The 8,274-nt window shown below is 45.7% G+C and overlaps 1 pseudogene; it reads left to right on the forward strand.

The window, feature by feature from the left end:
• The first annotated feature begins 711 nt into the window (after window positions 1–711).
• Window positions 712–7,988, forward strand: LOC144262371 (vimentin-1/2-like; annotated as a pseudogene).
• Window positions 7,989–8,274: the final 286 nt, after the last annotated feature.

An 8,274-nucleotide genomic window follows, 5' to 3' on the forward strand; every position in this document is an offset into this window, starting at 1 on the left:
CTATTAGGAACGCTTTCTTCTCTGTGATTTACCAGCCTTGTACGTGTTTACCTTGGCATTATAATTTGCTCCGCTGCAGTGCTGGAGATGCTCCCTATATAGTGGATGTTTTTAAAAAGCACCCCTTTTCCACGTAGCCTTCTGTGTCTCCTACAGCGCAGACCGAAGGTAAGAGACACATTGGTACTGTACGTTTCACGTATATCCAGACTCTTGCTCGCACGCTTTGTTCTCCAGCTCTCATGCTGGACCTGGCACGTCTGACTGAGGCATTAGATCAGCTGCAGGAGGGAAGGCTGCTGCCGAGTCCTTCCCTTCTCCTCTGGGGATTTGGCTTCTGAGGGGGATTTTGACAGGGAGGAGAGAAGGGTGAGTCCGCCTGCTGCTGGGACCCGACTAGGACATTCCTGAGCTGCTGGCGGTGTAACACGGGAATGTCGCTCCCGGGCTGCCAGCATCGCCACTATCTGCACACTCAGCTAACTCCAACCAGCTTTCCATGGCTCTGGCTCTCGTCCCTCCAGCCACCCATTCCTAGACACCCATCCTAGTGACCATCCACCCCTCTGTCATTCTCTCCCGGCCGGGATCCCTCCCTCCTTAGCTGCACCCTCCTCTCCCTTCACCTCAGGATCACTCCTCTAGCCACCCACCCCTCGCCCTCCAGCCGGCCCTCCGCAGAGAGCCCCGCTGAGTCGCAGCCCAGCCAGGATGTCCTCCTACCGCCAGCGCTTCCAGGAAGGCGGCGGTGCAGCGGCTGGGAGCAGGCCCCCACGCCAGCGCTGCTCGACCAGCCGCAGCCGCAGCCGCCGCGAGCAAATCCGGAGCCTCTCCGCTACCTGGGCGAGCAGAAGGACCAGCTCGGCCACCCGCGGGCCGCTCCTGGCCAGGTAAAGGGGAAGGCGGAGGGGTGGGGCGAGGCGTGGCCGCGGCTGGCCTGACAGCTGCTGCGAACGGCAGCCGAGCTCTCCTGCAGCAGCGGGCACCAGCTGCCGCTGACAAAGGGGCTTGCGCTCCACTTCAGGGGAGGCTAGGGCGGGCTTCCGCTCAGAGGGGACTTCGCCGCGCTCAGTCTCGGGCCCCAGTGAATATTAGGAAGGTCTCCCGCGCATTGCTGGGGGCGGGCGGGGGAATCAGGCCTGTCTCTTTAAATTGAGAAACAGTTCTCCTGAAGCATAGTTGTCGACAGAGACTGAGCTATAGATCCGGGTGCTGCGCCTCAGGTATTAAAGGGTGCAAACGATCGGAGTCGAAAATTAAAGGTTAGAAAAAGATTTCTCTGCACCCGCGGCGCGCCCGGAGAGACACCCCGGGGCCGATGCACTTTTTACAGCGCGGTTTGCCTCGCAAGTTGTGTGCTTCTCTTGCGTCTTCCCTCCTCTCCCGATCAAAGATCTGTAGACAATATGAAAAGCGTTTTAGCAAAATCGAAGTGCGTTGCTCCCCGGACTAAGTGCCATGAGTGAACATTAAAGGGCGAAAAGGACAATGATTCAATTAGAAAGATTATTTCTAATTCGTTTGTTGGCGAATTAAGTGTTTTTAGGGGGAGGTGAAACAAAACCAGCAGCTTGGGCTATTCCCGATCAACTCCTTGGGATTCCTTCAATTCCCTGAGGGCCGAAATAGATGTATCAATATTTACCCTGCCCTTTTTATTTTAAATATTTTAAATACATATTCGAAAGACCTAAACTGAACTATTTCACATAACAGTGACTTAGCTTAAGGTAAAGAAAGGGTTTAAAGGAGCTATTGCGACAAACTTTGGGTCGCATACACACGGACATCAATATAAGTACACAAATAAAACAAAAAGAAAAGGAGGACTTGTGGCACCTTAGAGACTAACAAATTTATTTGAGCATAAGCTTTGGGGTGAGCTACAGCTCACTTCATCGGATGCATTCAGTGGAAAATATAGTGGGGAGATTTATATACATAGAGAACATGAAACAGTGGGTGTTACCATACACACTGTAACCAGAGTGATCAGGTAAGGTGAGTTATTCCCACTCTGGTTACAGTGTGTATGACCTCTGTAGTAGTTTCCCAACCTACTCCCTACCTAGAGCCTTTAAAAAGAAATACAATACAATGGGTTATCCTGGTGGCACTCATTTCTGATTTACAATTAGCAAGCTTTTGTTATTTACTATTATATATTAACATTCTATACACGTGTTGGTTCAGTATGTATTAAGACATTAATCCAATCGATTTTCTGTGAGCGCAATGAGCTCGTTTCAATGCATTTTCTGTTCCTTTTTTTTTTAAAGCGTTGTGGGTGCGCACGTGTTTGATATGGAGGAGTAATTAAAAATACATGACTTCGCTGGGACAGGCGCTCGCGATACCCCGTCTTGCTGACGCTATGGGCCCAATCTTGAAGTAATTGGACCCGATCCTGCACTCATGGAAGTCAATGGCAAAACTTCCATTGTCTTTAATGGGAACAGAGTCATGCAAGGGGAGGGGTTAAATGCTGGTTAGCAACATCTGAGCTAACTCCACATCCTGCATCCCAAAAAGGTCACATACAAACCTGGTCTGAAAGGGCTGTGCAACCGGGGCATTCCGTCACCAGCCCTAGCTGTGAGGATGGGGGTAAGATGACCATAGATGTTTGAGAAAAAAATACGCGTAGAAAGGCGTGTTGAGGTTTAGCTGGTAAGGGAGGCTTCCTTTTCAGTATCTAGTAAAAAAGGAATGTTCCCAGATACTTATGTACCTGGCAGACCCCAAGATCTTTCCTTTCCTTCTCCGGTTACCAAATCTACTGCTTCAGGAACTCTTGGAGTTTGGGGGGACTAGTTCCTTCCCACGCGCTGTTAATAAAGTTAATGAGGGCCACCAGAGTCAGTAACCGCCGTTGAATGGCCCCCTACTAAAACACAAGATTGATAGATTAAATAGCAATTCAATCACCTTCCATATCCAAGACCCCCTTCTGGGAACTTGACAGCGAGGTTCGATTGGCGCTGAAAGTGGCGGTGGCGCTGGAGACTCTGGGTTTGGGAGCTCGGTGTGCGCGGGGCGGGTCGGAAGCTGGTTCTCGCAGCTCCATTGGGTGTATTGTGGCGGGTGTCTGGGGGTCTAGACCAGAATCCCCAACGTGTGTGGGGAGCCAGTCAGGGGTTGATTGATTCATCTTTTGCTTCTAGGTAAGAGCCTTAGAGCAAGGAAGCTAACCGCTGGAGACCCAGCTCGAAGCCCTGCGGTGGCCTGGGAAATCTGTATCGAGAGCGGCTGCTGAAGCTGTGCAGAGTCACGGACCTTAGGAAAGCGCACAGGGTAATAGCCCTGCGCCACAGCCCAGCCTGCTGTATCACAACACACAGCCACTGGGGAGCACCACAGCAAGCCACGCTGGCCTTCCCCCATCTGTCTGTTTCCACCTGTTGTCCTTCTTATACATAGATTGTGAGCCATTTGGAACAGGGCGTGTCTTTTTGTTCTGTGTTTGTACAACACCTAGAGAGTTACCCACACACCTCCTGGGTGTGGTGTTCTGTCCCCTCTAATGGCACCCAGACCACCTACAGAGACAGGGATTAAGGAGTCTGCTCCACAGCCTTAGCTAACAGGCAGTTGGCTTTTAGCCCATGCAGTGGAGGCTCCTGCACTCAGCTCCAGAGACCCCCAAGGTTCCATCCCGCACCTGGTCGACTGGGGTGTGTTGGTGTTACACTAGCTCCATGGGGTCAGCGGTCTTGGTCCATGACTCTGGCTCCTATGCACTACAGTAATAGGTACAAGGGTGCACCACACCCAGGCAGGGCAGCACCGAAGTGCTCCACACAGGACCATACTATAGCATGCCCGTGTGTCCCACCCACACAAGAACTTGTCACAATGGTGCCACACCCACAGCAATGCACCACAGAATGCCACCGTGTAAAGTGCCCAGGAAAATATACCCTGTCACCACACAACAGTGCTTCTTCACACAGTACTGTAGGTCCAACACCACACTTTTTGAAGGCTTTTCCAAGGAAGCTGTGGCCGACCAGCTGCAGTCCGAAAAGAAACCCTATGATGATGTGCCTTTGAAGGGAGGAAGAAAGCGGAGAAGAGAATTGAAGCTTTTAGCCCTGTAGGACTGAGTTTATAATTAAGCAAAGCAGATGCAGTTTCATGGAATGCAAGCTATACTCTGCATTGATCCTATCGTGCACTGAAACAATACACCGATTTGGGATGATTCTCATCCTGATATTAGTGCGACCCATTAGTCCTGGCAACACAAAATGGCAAAGGAGGGAAAGGGGGTGGAGGGAGAGAGAGACATTTTTTTATGAAGATTATTTCATCTGTTCAGCCATTCTGTCACATACGTTTTATTTCCGAGTGTGCTGTGAAATCAGAGGAAACCATTCTGTACCTACAGAGTGGAGTTCGAAAAGCTAGCGTTGGTGTTAAATGTGAAATCCTTTGCTAGATCTTTATTTTATCTATTTATGTATTTATTTAATTGAAGGCTGTGGAGGCTGCCACTTCAGCTCGCGTCTCCCTGGAGAAACAGCTGGGTAATCTGGAGGCTGAAATTGCATTCCTGCAGAGAGTACACAGTGAGGTTAGATTTAGAGGTTTGTACGTCTATTTGTCTTAAACATCACTTTCCAATCCTTCTGTTCTGGAAGCTCAGCAGAAGTATCGTATTATTTACCATGTACTGTGTGTGTTTCTGTCAGAACAGGCAATCGAAGATTTGATGAAACAGAGCTACAGTGCTTCAGCGTGTGTTGATGTCTCCTGCTCAGTCCCAGACCTGGCTCCTGCTCTGAGGGACATTCAGATAGAGTCTGAAGGAATTGCAGCCAAGAACCTGCAGGTAAAATTATACTTCATCGGATCTGCAAAATGAAATTATCTGTCAGCCTTTGCTGATAAAAAAAATACTTGTTCGTGACAAACATGTTTAATATATTTACTATGCCATCTCTAGAAACAGACATCCACAATATAGACAGATATCTTCATAAGAGAAATATTTCTCCTACTACACATGCCACAAAAGGCATAGAAAGGCATGGAGGGAGAGCCTACGTTCAATGGCTGTACACTGCAAGATTAATTTTAAAATTACAAGTACATTTTGCTAATTTACTTACACTTATCTATAGCCCTCCATACAATAGTTGGCAATATTCCCATTACTTTAACTATATTTATGTATTAATGAAATCACTGAAACACATATTTTCTTTCATATCTGACTATAAATATTCATGTTTGCCATATTCCGTTTAATTTCCCCTCAGGAAATAGACGAATGGTACAAAACCAGATTTCTTGACTTTAATCAACCTTCCACAAAACATGCCGAGAATTTGAGACGTTTCAGGGAAGAAACAGGGAACTGCAAAAGAAGTGTAAGTGGATTTGAAAACCCCTTCCAGCTTATGTTATGTCACTTCTAATGCAACCCTTTGTTCTGATTTCACTAAGTTAGGTAATGTGACAGTCGTCTGATATATTTTCCAGTAATGGTGGTCTTTTAGGCTATATTTGCAGGGAGGGAGGTGGACTGGAGGAGTGGTGACTCTATATATGACCCTATGTCAAACCGGTAGAAAGCATACGCGAATAATATTTTATATAACTTCGGCTACTTATTAATTTCCACATCTGAAATCAACGTGTAGGTCGGTTCATATCATCTGAAAAAAAATGACTGACAGGGTTAGAAGACAATTAGTTTGCAATAGAACATGTCTTGTTTGGAAGAAAGTGACACTTCTAAAGACAGACAGCTCCTTGGTGCGGAGTCTAGGTGCCATTCGGGGTAGATTTATTAAGCTGTGAAAAACACAGTGAAATAGCAGTTGCTAGTGAAGTCCACACTTTAATTTCCAGCATAAGGACAAATACTAAGGTAAGTGTCAGAGACTGAGGTGTTATTAAAAGTTACTATCTTACAGATAGCTAGATCCCTTTGACAGGTAGGGTTAGGGCACAAAGTCCAAACCTCCTCCCTAACCCACATTTAAAATCAACGAAGCTGCAAACCTCCAACACAATAATTTATTATTTCAAGGATTTTCATTTCTGGGCCCTAGAGACTCTTACACTTTATTTACCACACCTCCTCCCAGTAAAACCTTACAACAGACAGAAATGCAATATCGAATTTCAAGTCAATGCATTTTCTTCTGATTTCCACATATTTTGGCCAGATAGGAACATATTCAATTTTCTCGTGGCTTAAGTACACTTATATTAAGTGTATGTTTGATACAAAGTGGGTGTGCCCAGTTCTAGCATAGAATATGGGGGATGCAGACATGCAGGATTCAGTGCAGCACAAACTGTTCATATTGAGCAGGTGTTTAAATTGGCCTCAACCTCTTCCTTGCAGGCGAGGTTCATTTTGAAGAGGATTTTTTATTACGGCATGGTGCAGCTTTATTAAAATCGAAATCTGTGGTGGCACTGGAAACTTTTCTCATTTCTGTCCAAAACCATTTCAGTTCTTGGGATACTTGTGGAGATAAAAGACAAGATTTCAAGGCTCAAAGCCTGGTCCCATTAAGTCCATGGGAATTTTGCCTGTGACTTCAATGAGGCCAGGATTTCATGGCAGGAGTGAACAGATCGGTGATTTCTCATTGCACTCTTCTGGTGCTACAGATTAAGGCCCTTAAAACAGAAATGCAGCATTAGGGATTCAGATCAAGCAAATCCAAGAGAAATATACCGAAGTTACAGGCAAGCTACATCTCGTAGGTTTTAATTTAATTTAATTTTTTCCTCTTTGCAAATATTGAATTAAGCCAATAGGTAAACTAGGCCAATATAAAACTATCCTGAATTTTAATTGTTAGGAGCCATCTTTTGGAGTAGGCAGTCACTAGACTTAAATAGACGTCCTTCGACTGCCTTGTAGATCTTTGAAAAGCAGGAAACCTGGCACACCTTTCTCTGTCCTGATTTATTTTTGCTAGTCCTTTCTGCAGTTAACAAGAATTCTTCACACAGTACCCTTTGCACAGCTCACTCCGGCATATTAACATCCTAGACCGGCTTTTGATTAATTGCTCTCTTTGGATGCGATCAGAGGAAAGATGTGTGTTGATCTTTTCAGGAGAAAACACAAACACTGCAAGAGGAACTGAAAGCAATGAAGGAGAAAATTGCCCTCCATCTGTGTGACTAGCAAAATCTCCTGCACGTGAAAAAATGGTTTTGGACGTTGAGATCGCCACATATAAGTTATGATGCTGATGAAGAAGCAGATTTATGCCAGATTCACACGCGATCCTCGTTCGCTTGTTTGTGTTTTCTTTAGCTTTCGGGGTCTCCTTCATTCCACAGTCACGCTCAATGCTACGGTGCTTTTTGGTTTTTTTTAAGGAAGCTGATTGAAAGTGAGGATAGAAGAACTGGTGACCTCTCTGAGTGGGCTCCATCTCATAGGCAGGATGACAGGCCATGGGCAGGGCAGTACCATTGAAAACATTGTCGAAGGTCAGGCTGAGCCTGTAGATATCACCCCCAGCAAACCTGTGCTTATCAGGTAAAGGAGTCATTTCCACCGGGATAGTGACGGATAGGAAAAACATATGACAAAAATGCAAGGGAATAACAGAAACCTTGAGATTCACAGGGATGGGGGAAATCGTGTGTAATTATTGGGAATCACACTACTTCAGTATACTATTTTCTCTCACAAGCCGAAGTAATGACTGATCGAGGTTCTGATGTAACCATGCCCCGAGAATAATCCACTCAGGCTTGCACTGTATGTATTTAAAAGTATTTCTGACCCTGTATCTTCAGCTGACTTTGCACCATTCCTAATGCGTTGGCACAGTCTAGGAGGTCGTGTCTGTGAATTGCACAGGGGTTATTACTGCCTCATTAGTACCTTTGAATGTTCATTATTTTTGCCCCACCGGTTTTCATTCATTACCATCATCTTCCCCTTAAAACAGTTGAGACAGACAAAGCCTACATCCAGGAAGACACCCGAAAGAGGATGCTAAGGATTACTGGTGCTACTGCGGCTGAGAGCTAAGAAGAATACATCACGATGATAATTTGCTTGGGATCAAAGAAAAGAGAGTCAAATGCCACACGCTTCAATCTTTCTAACTTTAGCGCCTTTAGTCAAACCACATTTCCAAACTATGCATGGTTTTTAAACCTGGTTTGTCGCTTTTATTAAATTAAATAAAATTATGAGCATGCATTTTTTGCCTGAGTTGGTCCCTTTTTCTTCTGCTCTGTTTAATGATTACCCAAAGCAAGGCATTGTGCATTATTTCGCAA

Source organism: Eretmochelys imbricata, chromosome 3 (assembly GCF_965152235.1).
Source record: "Eretmochelys imbricata isolate rEreImb1 chromosome 3, rEreImb1.hap1, whole genome shotgun sequence".
NCBI classification, from domain to species: Eukaryota; Metazoa; Chordata; order Testudines; family Cheloniidae; genus Eretmochelys; species Eretmochelys imbricata.